General features: G+C 44.7%; 1 long non-coding RNA gene and 1 pseudogene across 1 annotated transcript; both read left to right on the top strand.

Annotated features, from left to right (window-relative positions):
• Positions 1-283: 283 nt before the first annotated feature.
• LOC116570803 lies at positions 284-5,862 on the top strand. The gene is made up of 3 exons (XR_004277571.1): positions 284-491; positions 3,304-3,347; positions 5,713-5,862. It is a non-coding gene; the product is annotated as an uncharacterized LOC116570803 (long non-coding RNA).
• Positions 5,863-6,906: 1,044 nt separating this feature from the next.
• Positions 6,907-7,031, top strand: LOC116571292 (annotated as a pseudogene).
• The last annotated feature ends 9,079 nt before the right edge of the window (positions 7,032-16,110 follow it).

Here is a 16,110-nt window from a genome sequence, read left to right as displayed (position 1 = left end):
AGGTTTCTGTACTTGACCCTGCCTCTGGACTTGAGGGCACCACCCCGCCTCCAGGGGAAGCTGACCGAGGCGAGGGGGGTGGATTTGGCAACGCGACTGGGTCCCCAAGACTGGTATCTGTCTCTGCTGCTCTTATTCCCTCTTCCAGCAGTGCCCCCCACCACACCGCCCCGCAACACTCCCGGAGCAGGAGGAGGGAGGTGCGGCGCGCCCTGGAGTCTGGGAAAGGGGCGGGGCCGGGCGCTCCGAAGCAAACCCCGCCCTTTGGGCCGGGACAGCCCAGACCCCCTTCCCGCAAGGTCCCGCGGAACCGCGGGTCGGGGGGCTCGCAGGCCGGGGGCCCTTGCAGAGTCTGGGCGCCCCGGGCCTGACCCGCGCCCTGCCTGCTGGGGCCACCCCTCGGCCGGGGCAGGCTCCCAGACCCCAGCACCCGCTTCCTCCCCGGGGCGGAGCCCGGCGGCCGCAAGCCAAGCGCCGTAAAATTTAAAGAGGTGAGAGAGACACTGCGCAGAAACCTCAGCGGCGCGGGGAAATGAAATAAGGCCTCCCTTCGGGGAGCCCGCCCCCGCCCGCGCGGCCCGGGCCCCGGGTCGCCCCGCAGGGTCCAGGTGCGGGCCCCGCGCCCAGCAGCCCCTCCTCGGGCCTGGGGTACAGACAAGCTCCCCACGTTGCCCTCCCCCCACCCAGCGTGGGAGAGAGAGGCCAGGCACCCAGGGATCCGGACCCCAACAACCTGCCGAGGGTCCCAGGTGAGGCCCCCGGCTGGCTCCTGCCCTTCGTCCGCCCCGGGGCAGAGAGCGTCCCCTCCCCCACGTGAAAGAGCGGACTCCGAAGTACCCCCCCCCCAGTCCCCACTTGTCCTTCCTCAGGTGTCGGGCGGTGCTTCTGGTTCCCGCTGCCCCTCCCTCACCGCGCCGTCTGAGTACCCCCCCAAGCCCGTGCAACCCCCCGCGTTCCCCCATGATGGATGGAGCCTTCGGGGAGCCGGCGCGGGCGGGCTGGGCTCAGGCGGAAATGAAGAGGATAAGATCTGCGAGCCGAGTCGCCCGTGACACCGTGATATCCGCCTTGCTCGCTGCTCGCGGGGTGATGGATGGGGCGGAGCACCCCCACCCCCAGCCGCGCGCGCGGTGCGGCCAAGGGTCCCCGCCCCGCAGCCCCGGAACCCCGCCCCCCACGACCGAGCTCCGGCGCGCGCGGACACACACACACACACACACACACACACCCCGCGTCGCCCCTCCCAAAAACACCGCACTGCGGCCACACTCAAGACGGACGGATCCCTTCCCTCCCTACACACCACGCCCACGTCTCTGGCGCTGCCCCACACATGCAGGGGCTGTCCCTCTTCCCTAATACACTTGGAGCGACCCTTCCCTTGCACTCGCAAGAACAAGACTAGCTTGAGCGCGAACTACACCTTACACATTTGCCCATCCAGCTGCCTCTTGCCTGCGCTCATATACACACATGCAGGCAGACTGTACCCACTGGTCCCCAACACGGTTTTCCAGGAGTCTCCTGGACCACTCAGAAAAAAGATAGGACCACTGTGAGACTCAGCCCTGGGGTGGTGGTGCGGGGAGTCTCGGGGTCAGGGGTCAGGACAGCAGTTGCTGCTTGCGTCCATCATCTTGTTTGGCCACTGATCAGGTCAGGCTCGGCATGGACAGGCAGTGGGCAGCGCTAGTAAGGTCCAAACAGGCCTCACTGTCTGTGTTGCCATGGTTACCAACCTCTAGCACTATCACACAGCAACATCGTTACTATGGTTACAGGCACGCATCCCCCTCCACCAAGTGCCATTTGCTTGTCGTCCCCATTACCTTTTATTCGTTCAGTCATTCATGTATTCACCCATCCCCTGGCTTTGCTCATCAGCTGGGGGTTCAGAGATGAGCGAGTCGAAGCCTGCTTTGGGGAGTGCACAGCGAGTGGGGGACAGAGGTAAGCAACCATTGGCGTTGTACATTCCGCAGAGCCCTGAAGAACAATTACAACTTGCCTCATAGATGTTTTGGTGGAAGGGGTACTCGGGGGACACCAGGCAGGAAGGCAACAATAAGAACATGAGAGCAGATGTTGGCGAGGATGTGGAGAAAGGGGAACCCTCCTATAATGGTGGGAATGCAAGCTGGTGCAGCCACTCTGGAAAACAGCATGGAGGTTCCTCAAAAAGTTGAAAATAGAACTACCCTACAACCCAGCAATGGCACTACTGGGTATTTACTCTAAAGATACGAATGTAGTGATCTGAAGGGGCACGTGCACCCCAATGTTTATAGCAGCAATGTCCACAATAGCCAAACTATGGAAAGAGCCCAGATGTCCATCAAAAGATGAATGGATAAAGAAGATGTGGTGTATACACACAATGGAATACTATGCAGCCATCAAAATAAATGAAATCTTGCCATTTGCAACGATGTGGATGGAACTAGAGGGTATTATGTGGAATGAAATAAGTCAATCAGAGAAAGACAATTACCACATGATCTCTCTGATATGAGGAATTTGAGAGGCAGGGCACGGGGTTGTGGAGGGTAAGGAAGGAAAAAATGAAACAAGATGCGATCGGGAGGGAGACAAACCATAAGAGACTCTTAATCTCTCGAAACAAATTGAGGGTTGCTGGGGGATGAGGGATAGGGATGGGGTGGCTGGGTGATGGACATTGGGGAGGTATGTGCTGTGGTGAGTGCTGTGAAGTGTGTAAGCCTGACAATTCACAGACCTGTACCCCTGGGACAAATAATACATTATATGTTTAAAAAACAACCAAACCATGAGGGCACCAACAGCATCATCGCCCCCACGTGGTGCTCCGTGTGCTTGGATAAGAGTAGACGCTAGGGTGTCACTAAGGCAGGTGTAAGGGCTGGTTGCTGCCACACTACTGAGGATCTTTAATGACCCAAGATTTCCCATGCTACAGCTCTGGGAGTCTGACAGACCTGGGTTAGAATCCTAAATTTGCCACCCCCTAGTTTAGGTACTTTAAGCACACCACTTCTGCACAGTGTCTGGCATTTAGTAAGTGCCGGGGAAGCAGTTTTGTGTTTTGTTTTGTTTAATTGTTATTTTTAACCCCACAAGAGCTTTGGAGAGTCATCAACATTAACACTTTTGGCCTCTAGGGGGAGCTCAAGCTCCTCTCTCCCTGATGTGCCTCCTAATGCTAAATTCCAGAAGAACCAGGGTGGCTGGTTAAGGCCAAGGGTATTATTGGAGGATGAAGTCTGGAAATGGGGCGTTCCTAGAAACTAGTCCCCCTATGTGTGTCCTTTCCTTTGTCCACAGGCTGTCTCTCAAAGGGAAGGAGTCCCTACCCAGGCATATGGCAGGTGGGTATAAGCTTGGGTCCTGCTCACCTGAGCTAGGGATTCAACACAGTGGTTTGAACCCAAGGCCTTAGATGATTATGCTTTAACTAGGGTTTCCCATCAGAACCAACCAGCAGGCTTTTTTGAAATGTGAATGGCTGGAAAATTCTGACTCAGCAGGTTTGGGTTTGATTCCTGAAGGAAGCTCCTTGGGGATTCTAATGGGCTCCCTGCTTAATTTCCCAGATATCCTGGCTGCGTATGCCCTGGGGACCAGCGCAGAGTACACACCTTTGGTACTATCTGTGCTACTTCTCTTCCTTCTCAAGGACACTGCATCCCCAGAATTCTGCATATGTATAGCTATGGCCAGAACTGCCATTTTCTTCCAACTGACGGCTTCGTAAATGAGCAACTGACCCAGGATTTGCCAACTGGAATCCTTCCCTAAGATGTTTAGAAATTAGTTTATTAAAATTTTAAACAAAAAATATTTCACACGTATGGAAGAATAGGGGATAATATAAAATCCTTCTGCTCATCACCCTTATTTAGCAACTGTGAACATTTTGCCATATTACTTCTGTCTGATTTTGTTCTCATCCTGATTCCTTTTCATTACTCTCTTCACTGGCACTAACTCACAGGTAACTCTAAGCTGGTGTGTGTCCTGCCCATCCACATTTTGATATGTTCCCTACGTAGCTATCCATAAAAATATAGTATTATTTTGTACGTGTTTAATTTTTAAATGTTCATGTTGCTACATGTAGCCCAGGTTCATTCCTTTTACCTGAGGAGGAGTAGCCCATTGCACAAAAACACCACACTGTCTTAATTTGCTCTGCTATTGGTAGACAAGCAGATTGTTGCTGAATTTTGTTGCAACTGTAGATAAGCCTCCAGTGAGCTGCTTCCAGCCTGTCTCCTTATGTCTAGAAGCAAAATGTTTCTGGGGCATAATACCAAGGGGAGGAATTGCTGGGTCCCGGGATGTGTATATTGTCAAGCTGTATTTCCAAATTGGTCTCCAAAGTATTTGCACTAATTTGCCCTCCCACCAGCAATGTGCAAGAGTCTTCATTTCTCCACATTCTTGCTAATAATACTTGGTACTGCCAGACTTTTAAATTTTTGCCCATTTGGTTGGTGTGATCTGGTATCTTATTGTTGACCTCTGTGTGTGTGTGTGTGTGTGTGTGTGTGTGTTTCCACAATTATGAGTGAAGCTGGGCATCTTTTTAATTTTGCATAGGAAATTCCATTTCCTCTCTTGCGTATTTGTTGTTCAGATCCTTTGTTCACTCTTCTGCTGGTTGTTTGCCTTTAACTTATTGAAGTTCATTACGTAATCTGAATATTAATCCTTTACAGCTTTTTACTTTGAGAATGTTTTCTCTTATTTGTGGTTTTAGAATTCTTACATTGAGGACGTCTTTCTTTACTGTGCTTTGGGCACAGTAATAGACAAAACAATGAAGCAGAAAGGAGAGTCAAATGTATCAGTCTTTTCCTTCATGGTTGGTGTTTCCTCTCTTCTTTCTCTCTGTCTTTCCCATGTTCAAGAAATCTTTCCCTAAACAAAAAACATAAGATATTCTCTATAATAATTCTTCTAATTATTTTAAAGTGTTTGCTCTTTTACATTTAGGACCTCAAGTCACCTAGGTTTTTATATATGGCCTTCCATATATGTTATTTTTTTAAGATTATTTATTTATTTGACAGACAAAGATCACAGGTAGGCAGAGAGGCAGACAGAGAGAGAGGGCAAAGCAGGCTCCCCAGGGAGCAGAGAGCTCCCTGACGTGGGGCTCAATCCCCAGGGAGCAGAGAGCTCCCCCGACGTGGGGCTCAACCCCGGGACCCTGGGATCATGACCTGAGCTGAAGGCACAGGCTTTAACCCACTGAGCCACCTAGGTGCCCCATATATATTATTTTATATTGGCTCCCACAGAGATGGCCAGTTGTCCCAGCGCCGTATGCTACATAGTTCCCCACTGCCCTCACTGACTTGTGAAGCTATCCTTGTCTTATAGGGACTTCCAATATTTGTATAATTCTGTGTCTGGGCTATGTTTCTTGTTCTGGTGATCTATTCGTTTATCCCTGTGCCACTCCACACAGTTTAGGTGATCATGTCTATATAAGAAATCTTGCTATATGGCAGATATGACTGAGACTGGCTAGCTTTTCACAATACCTGCTTCCTCTTGTTCTTGGGACCACAGCTGGGCTCTGTCTCCCAGCCTCCCTGGCAGTAGACGTGGCCCCATGAGTGAGTGCTGGCCAGTGATGTGAATGGAAACAATGTATACCATGTCTAAGCCTTGCCTACAGAAACTTCCACGCATGATTCTTCACTCTCTTTCCTTTCCCATCAGCTTGATGCAAACATGCATGGTGCCTTGAAAGGTGGGAACCAAAAATGGAAGAAGACGGGGTCTACACCTTGCCGCTTGAAGGAGAGATGCCCACTGGTCAGGAACACCCATTTGGGATTCATAGAAGCCAGAAATAAACTTTTATCGTGTTTGAGTCATAAAGATGTTGAGGTTTCTTTGTTTCAGCTACTGATCACCCTAATATAGTAGGGCTAAGTATCTCCATATCCTCTTGTTCCTCTCCAAAATAGTCTCAGATATTCCTGACCCTTATCATCATAGGAATTTTAAGATTAGTTTACCAAGTTTCTTCAGAAAACTTCACTGTGCCTTTGGTTGGAATTCCATTTAATTTCTTCTTCTTCTTCTTCTTCTTTTAAGATTTTTTATTTATTTGACAGAGCAAGAAAGCACAAGCAGGGGGAGCAGCCGGTAGAGAGAGAGAGAGAAGCAGGCTTCCTGCTGAACAAGGAGCCCAACGTGGAACTCAATCCCAGGACCCTGGGATCACGACCTGAGCCAAAGGCAGACACTTAACTGATGGAGCCACCCAGGTGCCCTCCATTTAATTTCTATATTAATATGTGGAGGCTCACTCTCTCTCTTTTTTTTTTTAAACAGCTGTAACTTATTTATTTATTTATTTATTTATTTATTTATTTATTTATTTATTTGACAGATAGATCACAAGTAGGCAGAGAGGCAGGCAGAAAGAGAGGAGGAAGCAGGCTCCCCGCTGAGCAGAGAGCCCGATGCTGGGCTCGATCCCAGGACCCTGAGATCATGACCTGAGCCAAAGGCAGAAGCTTTAACCCACTAAGCCACTCAGGTGCCCTGGAGGCTCACTGTCTCTACAACACTGAGCCTTTCAATTGATAAACATAACTGATTTATTTACATATTATTTTAGATGGCATTAGATCTTATTTGATTCAATTCTATTAGATCAATAAAGATACAGAATTTATTTTATTTTATTCATAGATCCTGTGAATCATCTGTTACATTTAATCACAGTTATGTTGATTTTGTTGCCGTCGTAAATGAAATCTTTTTTTTCATACTCTGTGTCCTAATTTGTTGCTGCCGTTACATAGAAGCCCCAGTGGTTTTTGAATATTTATCTTGTATCTGGCAACCTTGATAAATTCTCTTTTAGTTCTAATGTTGTCTATTTTTTGGATTTTCTGCATAAGCTTTGCACAGTGGCAGTATCGAAGCCAATGAGGTTTATCTGAGGCGCGATTATTGCTAAATGGATTTTCTACATAAAAGATCATATAAAAGATGTTTTTACTTGCTTTTCCCACTGCCTAGAACTACTTTATCCCACCTGGTTCACTCCTTCATGACCTTCAGGCCCTTTTCAAATATCATTGAATCAGTGAGACCTTCCCTAACCTGTATAAAATCACACGCATACACATACACACAGCTTTCTTTACCCCACATCCCCTACATTATTTACTTATTTTTAGGACAGACATATGATAAATTATTGGTTCGTTTGTGTTTGCCTCTTCGGCTATAATATAAGCCCCATAAGAGCAGGAACTTTGTTTTGCTTGCTTCTGTATCATCAGTGCTTAGCTAAATAGATACATTTTTATTTTTATTATTCAAAAAAATTAGAGAAAGGTTTTAAGATTGTATTTATTTTTAGGGGTGCCTGGGTGGCTCAATGGATTAAAGCATCTGCCTTCGGCTCACGTCATGATCTCAGGGTCCTGGGATCGAGCCCCGCATTGAGCTCTCTGCTCAGCGGGGAGCCTGCTCCCGCCTCCCCCACCCCGCCTGCCTCTCTGCCTACTTGTGATCTCTGTCAAATAAATAAATAAAATCTTTTTTAAAAATTGTATTTATTTTTAGAAGAGTTTATTTATTTTAATTTTTTTTATTTACTTGAGAGAGAGCAAGAGTGAGCAGGAGAAGAGGGAGAGGTGGTTTTTTTAGATGTTTTATTTATTTATTTGAGAGAGAGAGCAAGTGAGTAGAGGGAGGAGCAGAGGGAGAAGGACAAGTAGAGCCTAACATGGGGCTCGACCTTACTACATTGGGTTGATGACCTGAGCTGAACCCAAAAGTTGGACCCTTAACTTACTGAGTCTCCCAGGTGCCCCTAGATTTTATTTTATTTTTTAAGATTTTATTTATTTATTTGACAGAGAGAAAGAAATCACAAGTAAGCAGAGAGGCAGACAGAGAGATAGAGGGATGCAGGCTCCCTGCCGAGCAGAGAGCCTGATGCGGAGCTCGATCCCAGGACGCTGAGACACCCGGAGCATTGGTGGTGTAGTGGTTAGCACAGCTGCCTTCCAGGACCATGAGACCATGACCTGAGCTGAAGGCAGAGGCTTAACCCACTGAGCCACCAAGGAGCCCCTAGATTTTATTTTTTTTTTTTTTAAGTAAGATCTACACCCAATGTGGGGCTCGAACCTACAACCCTGAGACTGAGAGTCACATGTTCGACTGACTGAGCCAGCCAGGTCCTCCTTAATAGATATATTTTGTAAAAAATAAATAGTGTCAAATCTATTCTTACCTTTGTTATCATTCTTCCGTGTATTTTTTTCTTTTCTTTTTTTTTTTATTTTTTAAAGATTTTATTTATTTATTTTTTTATAAAGAGAGTGAGAGGGAGAGTGGGCACAAGCCAGGGGAGAGGCTGAAGGAGAGAGAGAAGCAAGCTCCCCACTGAGCAGGGAGCCCAGTGTGGGGCTCAGTCCCAAGACCCTGAGTTCATGACCTGAGCCAAAGGCAGAGGCTTAACCAACTGAGCCACCTAGCCACCCCTTCTTTGTTTTTTAAAGCCAATATTTTTTAAAAGGCAAATTCTTTTTTTTATTGCAATTTTGTCTAGTTTATTTTATTTTTTTAAAGATTTTATTTATTTATTTGATAGAGACACAGTGAGAGAGGGAATACAAGCAGGGGGATTGGGAGAGGGAGAAGCAGGCTTCCCCAGGAGCAGGAGGCCCAATGCAGGGCTCCATCCCAGGACCCTGACCTGAGATCATGACCTGAGCTGAAGGGAGAGGCTTAACCCACTGGGCTCAGGCACCCTAAAAGGCAAATTCTTTAGAGTGGTTTTGTGTTCACAACAAAATTAGGAGTAAGGTACAGAGATTTTCCTTATGCTCCTTCCCCCCACACATAGAAAGCCTCCCCTTATTAATATTTATTCACGAGAATGGTACCTTTTTTTTAACCAAAGGTGAAACTACTTTGACACATTATAGTCATCCAAAGTCTGTAGATTACCTTAGGGCTCACTGTTGGCATTGGACATTCTGTGGGTTTGGACCAATGTAGAATGACCTATGACCATTATTATAATAGTGTACAGAGTATTTTCACTGCCCTAAAAATCTCTTCACCCCACCCCTGGAATCCACTCTTGTTTTTGTTTTTGTTTTTTTAATTGTCTACATAGTTTTCTCTTTCCAGAATTTCACATAATTGGAATCAAAGAGTATGTAACCTTCTCAGATTGGCTTCTTTTACTTAACAATATGCATTTACACTTTCTCCATGACGTTTCATGGTTTGATAATTCATTTCCTTTTAGCGCTGGATATTGTTCCATTGTCTGGATGTATCTTTGTTTTTTTGTTTTTTTGTTTTTTTTTTAATGAAGATTTTATTTATTTACAGGTTTTTGGTTTGTTTTTTTTTTTAATTTATTTGTCAGGGAGAGAGAGAGTGCGCATGTGCACAAGCAGGGGCAGCGGCAGGCAGAGGGAGAAGCAGGCTCCCCACTGAGCAAAGAGCCTGATTCAGGACTCCACCGCAGGACCACTGAGATCTTGACCCACCAAAGGCAGGTGCTCAACCAACTGAGCCACCTAGGTGCCCCTTGCTACATTTTATAAAGGATTTTTGCATCTATGTTCTTCAGTGAAGCTGGCTTATCACTTTTCCTTCTCATACTCTTTTTTCTAATTCTAGTATCAAAGTTATCTTGGCCACAGAAAAGGAGAGAGAGGTGAAGCTTTATTCTCTTTCTATGCATGAAACAGTTCAAGACAGGCATTACCTGTTTCTTGAAATTTTGGTAAAACTCATCTGGAAAATATCCAAGTTCTGATGTTTTTATTTTAGGTCAAATTCTTAAGTGGTTATAGGTCTATTTGTGTTTTCTGTTTTTTTCTGAAGCTAATATTGATCAGTTTTAGGTTTATAAAGCAGTTGTCTATTCCATACAAGTTTAAAATGTATTAGCACAGAGTCATTCAAAGCATTCCTTTATGATCCTTTTCCTCTCCATTGTGTTTGTACTTATGTCTCTCTCTCTTTTTTTTTTTTTTTTACTTATGTCTCTCTTTAAAATTTTCTTTTTTCCCTTCATAAACCTTAATATTATCTATTAGTCTTTTCAAAGAGTTAACTTTTGATTTTGTTGTGAACTTCTGTTTTTTTGTTCTAGTTAATTTTTTTAAGTCTACTTGAGTTGAAAATTTGGTTCAAGTTATTTTGAGGCTGTAATTTTCTCTCCAATATCCACTTTGACACTATCTACAAGTTTTGGCATGTAGAGTTTTAGTTGTTCCTTTATAAATATTTGGGGTTTTTTTTTTCAGTTATAAATATGTAAAGTTGATGTTATAAACTCTTCTTTAATCCATTAATTATTTAGAGATGTTTTCCCACTCCAGCTCTCCTTTATTATTAAATTCTAATTTCACGAGTTCTGTGGAATAGTATTTCTTCATTATTTTTTGAGTCTTCTTTTATGTGATAGAATAGGTTGAGGGCACCTGGGTGGCTCAGTGGGTTAAAGCCTCCGCCTTCGGCTTAGGTCATGATCCCAGGGTCCTGGAATCAAGTCCCAAATTGGGCTCTCTGCTCAGCAGGGAGCCTGCTTCCTTCTCTCTCTCTCTCTGCCTACTTCTCTGCCTACTGTGATCTCCATCTGTCAAATAAATAAATAAAATCTTTAAAAAAAGAATAGGTTGATATTTATAAGCATTCCATATATACATGAGGAGAATATATATTCTCCATTTGCTACATACAGAATTCTACAGGGGTTCTTTATATAGCTAGTAGTTAATACTGTAGTCTCTGATGTCTTCTTTATCCTTACTAGTTTTTTTTTTCTTAATCCATCTCAAACATGTTAAAATCTAGTATAACTGGGGGTTTGTCAATTTCTGCTTAATGCATTCTAGGCTATATCAAGTTCAGTGTTATCTTCTCCTGGGAAGTTCACCCACTTTTCTTAATCCTCTTTTCTTTAAAGCTTACTTCATTTACTATGAACATTGTTATACCAGCTGCTTTTTGGTTGGTATCTACTTATTACTGTATATTTCTGTCTATGCATTTACTATTACCTATTTCATTTTTTAAGGTATAAATAGGATACGTAGCTGAATTTGTTTAAAGATTTTTTTTTTCATTTTAGAGAAAACACATGTGAGTGGGGAGAGGGGCAGAAGGAGAAAGAATCCCAAGCAGACTCTGAGCTTGGTGCTGAGCCTGCAAGGGGGCTTGATCTCACTCCCCTGAGATCATGACCTGAGCAGAAATCAAAAGTCAGACACTTAACCAACTGAGCCACCCAGGTGTTCTAGATATGTAGCTGAATTTTCAAACAAATCTGAAAAACTGTATCTTTTAATGGATGAATTTAATGTATTTACATTTATTGTGATTATCATTTTATTTATAATTATTTCTAACATCTATTTTGTATGCTCGCTTCAGCAGCACATACACTAAAACATCTATTTTGTGTCTGTATGTTTCTCTTCACTGAGTTTTTTTCTTTGTTCTTTCCTTTCTTCCTGCCTTCCATTGAATTAATCATTTTCTGTTTTCCTTTTAACTAGCTCATAAGTTATTATATTCTCTTTCTCTTACCTGAGTAGTTATCCTTATATCTTTTTTTAAAAGATTTTTATTTATTTATTTGACAGACAGAGAGAGATCACAAGTAGGCAGAGCAGCAGGCAGAGGTGGGGTGGGAAGCAGGCTCCCTGCTGAGCAGAGAGCCCAATGCAGGGCTCGATCCAGGACCCTGAGATCATGACCTGAGCTGAGGGCAGAGACTCAACCCACTGAACCACCCAGGCACCCCTATCCCTACATCTTAACATAAGTAATTGATGTAACAAAGTCAGGAGTTAATAATCAATATTTCTACCATTGTTCATAACAATGTAAGGACTAAGATATTTAATTTATATATCAACCCCATCGTCTATTTTTTTATTGTCTAGCATTTAATGTCACCTTATTCTTAACTCTCCCATTAGTTAGTTAGCTGTGTTTTACAGCTAAGGCTTACTATATTTTATCAAATCTAAGATGTCATCAATTTTAAGAAACACTATTATTTTATGTACCTCTAAGAAAAAGGAGGAATGACATCAGCAAAAATGGCAATTTTAAGGACCTCTGAAAATTCCCTCCTCCATAAAAGTAATGAAAACCCTGGCAAAATTTGTCAGAAACAACTTTTTTCAGAACTTGGGAAATTAACCAAAGACTTGCAGCAATCTGGGAAACATTTATTATTATTTTCTTAAGCCAATGGCTACATCTCAGTAAGAACAGCAAGCTTTATGGCATTTTAACTTTCGCTACTCTCATCTCCCTGGCTCTGCTCTAGCTAGCCCTTTCCCTCTGACTATGGTAAATGCCCCTTCAAAGTCCCATTCCCAGAGAAGACTCAAATTACTACACTCAGAAATTAGAGCGAGCTCTACTGACCTTGCAGAAATAAAAAAGATTATAAAGGAATGCTACAAATTAAATAATCTAGAAGAAATGGGCACATTTCTAGAAACATATAAACTATTGAAACTGGCTTTTTGTTTTTGTTTCTTTAGTGAGGGAGAGAGGGAATCTTAAGCAGGCTCCAAGCCCAGCACAGAACCCAACGCAAACCTCCATTTCACAACCCTGAGATCATGACCAGAGCCAAAATCCAGAGTCAGACATTTAACCGGCTGAACCACCCCTGTGCCACAGGCTTTTTCGTTTGTTTGTTTTTTAAGTTGAATAACTGAATAGACCTGTAACAAGTAAACAGGCTGAATTAGTAATCAGAAACTTTCCACAAAGAAAAGCCTAGGAGCAGATGGTGTTACCAGTGAATTCCAACCGAAAATTTTTAAAATATTTATTTATTTATTTGACAGAGATCACAGGTAGGCAGAGAAGCAGGCGGAGAGAGGAGGAAGCAGGCTCCCTTCTGAGCAGAGAGCTCGATGCAGGGCTCGATCCCAGGGTCCTAGGATCATGATCTGAGCTGAAGGCAGAGGCTTAACCCACTGAGCCACCCAGGCACCCTTCAACCAAATTTTTATTTATTTTTATTTTTATTTTTTAAAAGATTTTATTTATTTGACAGAGAGAGACACAGCGAGAGAGGGAACACAAGCAGGGGACCAGCAGAGGGAGAGGGAGAAGCAGGCTTTCCGCCAAGCAAGGAACCCAATGCGGGGCTCAATCTCAGGACTCTGGGACCATGACCTGAGCTGAAGGCAGATGCTTAACAACTGAGCCACCCAGGCACCCCTCAACCAAATTTTTAAAGAAAAGTTATCATAAATCCTTCATAAACTTTTCAAAAAAAAAAAGAGAGAGAGAGAGAGAGAGAGAGAGAATGTTTCTTGCTCATTCTGTGAAGCTAGTGTTATCATGGTATCAAAACCAAATAAAAACACCACATGAAAAGAAAAGCTATAGACAAATATCCCTTATGCATATACATATAAAAATCCTTAATAAAATGCTAGGAGACCAAATTCATCAACTTTAAAATTATGTATGCCATGACCAAATAGGATTTTTTGTAGGAATACAGTCAGGTTCAACATATGAAAACCAGTGTTACAGTCCATGTTAATGGAATTAAGGACAAAAGCCACAAGATCTTCTGGACATCTTGGCCTCTGTCATCACCATATTTGACCACAAAGACGATCACAGAATAAGTGCAGCTAACACATCCCCACCTCCACATTCCTCTTTTAGACAACTCTACTCAGGGAAGAGATTCTGCGATAGGTAGTTCTTAACTTAACCAAGTTAACAACAGAACGTTCCAGAACAGGGAATGCACCGGCTCTGCAGCTTACAAGTTTACAAGTTATAATTTCTTTTACTTTTTAATTTAAATTCAGTTAGCCAAGACATAATACACCCTTAGTTTCAGATGTGGCGTTCAGTAATCTATCAGTTGCGTAGAACACCCAGTGCTCATCGCATCACGTGCCTCCTTCATGCCCGTCACCCAGGGACCCGATGGCGCTACCCACCTCCCCTCCAGCAACCCTCAGTTTGTTGCCTAGAGTTAAGAGTCTCTCATGGTTTTTCTCCATCTCTAATGACTTCCCTTTCTGTTTTCCCTTTCTTTCCCCTGTGGTCCTCTGCCCTGTTTCTTTTTTTTTTTTTTAAGGATTTTATTTGTTTGTTTATTTGACACACACAGAGAGAGAGAGAGAGAGAGAGAGATCACAAGTAGGCAGAGGGAGGAAGGAGAGGGGGAAGCAGGCTCCCCGCTGAGCAGAGAGCCCAGTTCGGGGCTTGATCCCAAGACCCTGAGACCATGATCCGAGCCAAGGGCAGAGGCTTAACCCACTGAGCCACCCAGGTGCCCCCTCTGCCCTGTTTCTTATATTCCACATACGAGTGAAACCATATACTGTCTTACTCTGATTGACTTTACAAGTTATCATTTCAGCCATTGATTAAGACTCCTTTGCTCTGTGAAAACTCCCAGCTTGGGTCAAAGGGCACAAGACCTCCTGGTAAAACAGCTGGTGCCCTCCCCTGGAAATCCAGGGGCATTCGTCGGAGAAGGGAGTTCATGCAAAGCATCAGGCACAAAACTCCCTCAGCTGGTTTTGTGCCAGTCGGGGACCTTGGAGAGTTGTTCTCTGCTGGTTAGAAGCACCTTGTTCACAGAGAGAGTTAAGTCCCTTCCACGGAAGGAGCGTGGCTGCTCCACTCTTGGGTGCCAGGATGGCAGGAACTAAAGTGGAAAATGGAAATCCTTGTCACCCGCTCTGTAGATTTTCACCATGTGCCACTCACTGCTTTCGGCTTCAGCACTAGCTTGAAGTCCGCTTTCCGGGAGCTTGCACATTGGAAGGTTTTAATGGTCCCCAAAGGAAGAAAGGATCAGAAAAGAAATGCAGGCTACTGGTACCCACAAGACAAGTAGCTTTTCGGCTCACCAGACCTAACAGTCACCAGCGGGGTGCTCGTCGCTGAGCCAGCCTCCTGGGCACCCTACACCGTTACCCCACAGACTCCCTCGGTTCACTCAGAAAAGATTTCCTGTCTGTTGCCGCATGAAGAGATTGCTCTGTATTCTTCTAGGTGATGGTCAGTCAGGGACAGCTGCAAGAGTGTGCTCAGGAGAGGCTTAGGAAAACGAAGCCTAAGATACGCATGGGTCCTAGAGAGATAAAGCCCAGGAGACCAGGCTCAGCCGAGCACGTGGGGAGTCAAGACAGCAAGGACCAGCAGTGCCTTTGTTGGGGGTCAGGGTGGGTCCAAAGGAAAAGGGACAAGGGGACGTCGCTGGTACGGTCCAAACGTGCATTTTCATTGTCGAGGGCATTTCTTTGGTGCATTTGAAGCTCAGGGTTTGGGGGAGGGCAAAGGGGAACTTGTGATCCAGACAACCTTATTACACTTGGTCCCGTGGGACCACACCTGTGGTCACCTGGGCCAAGTGCTTCCTTACAACCTGTAGGGGATGTAGAAGCTGCACTGGGGCGTGGGGAACGGGGTGGAGGGGTGGTGGTGGAATATGAGGTTTCAAGTTGAGGATGCAGAGTCAGAGAGAGGGCTGGGAGGCTGCGGGAGGACGGGGGGGCAGAGCTGAATCTCTACAGTGGTTCGAACTCAGGCAAACCCAGCCGACCCAAACCTTCCGACTCCTTTCCCGCTTTCCTTCCTCCCTGTGTCCATCTCCAGGAGAGATGAGGAAGCTGGGCGGGCTGTGGCTCCGTGGTTAGCCGTTACAGATTACTGGTCACATATTTTACACTCGGCAGCATGAAAAAAGGGCATAAAACTGCAATTAAATGTCTGAACTGTTGCTATTTTGGAAATTAAAACAGCCTACATTATCCTCGGTGCAACTCCGATTACAGACTCGGGGCTGAGGAGCCGTTATTCCCACCACTTTAGCCGACTTCTTTCCCATAAAAACCCGTTGTTAATGGGTCCCCAGGGACCTCTGAAAATAACAAGATCTGTAATAAAGAAATTAATAACATGCAGAGCAGGCCACAGCTAAAAAGCTTTTTAGAATACATTAATGGTTCTGTTCAGAATGAGGAATGCTTGCACCCGAAACCCTCCTGTCTTTGGTTTCTTGGTACCACGGGGTGGGGGTAGTGGGGCTTCCCAGATGCAGGGGCGGACCTC

Source organism: Mustela erminea, chromosome 12, assembly GCF_009829155.1.
Source record: "Mustela erminea isolate mMusErm1 chromosome 12, mMusErm1.Pri, whole genome shotgun sequence".
NCBI classification, from domain to species: domain Eukaryota; kingdom Metazoa; phylum Chordata; class Mammalia; order Carnivora; family Mustelidae; genus Mustela; species Mustela erminea.
This window is presented reverse-complemented; position numbering and strand designations above follow the sequence as displayed.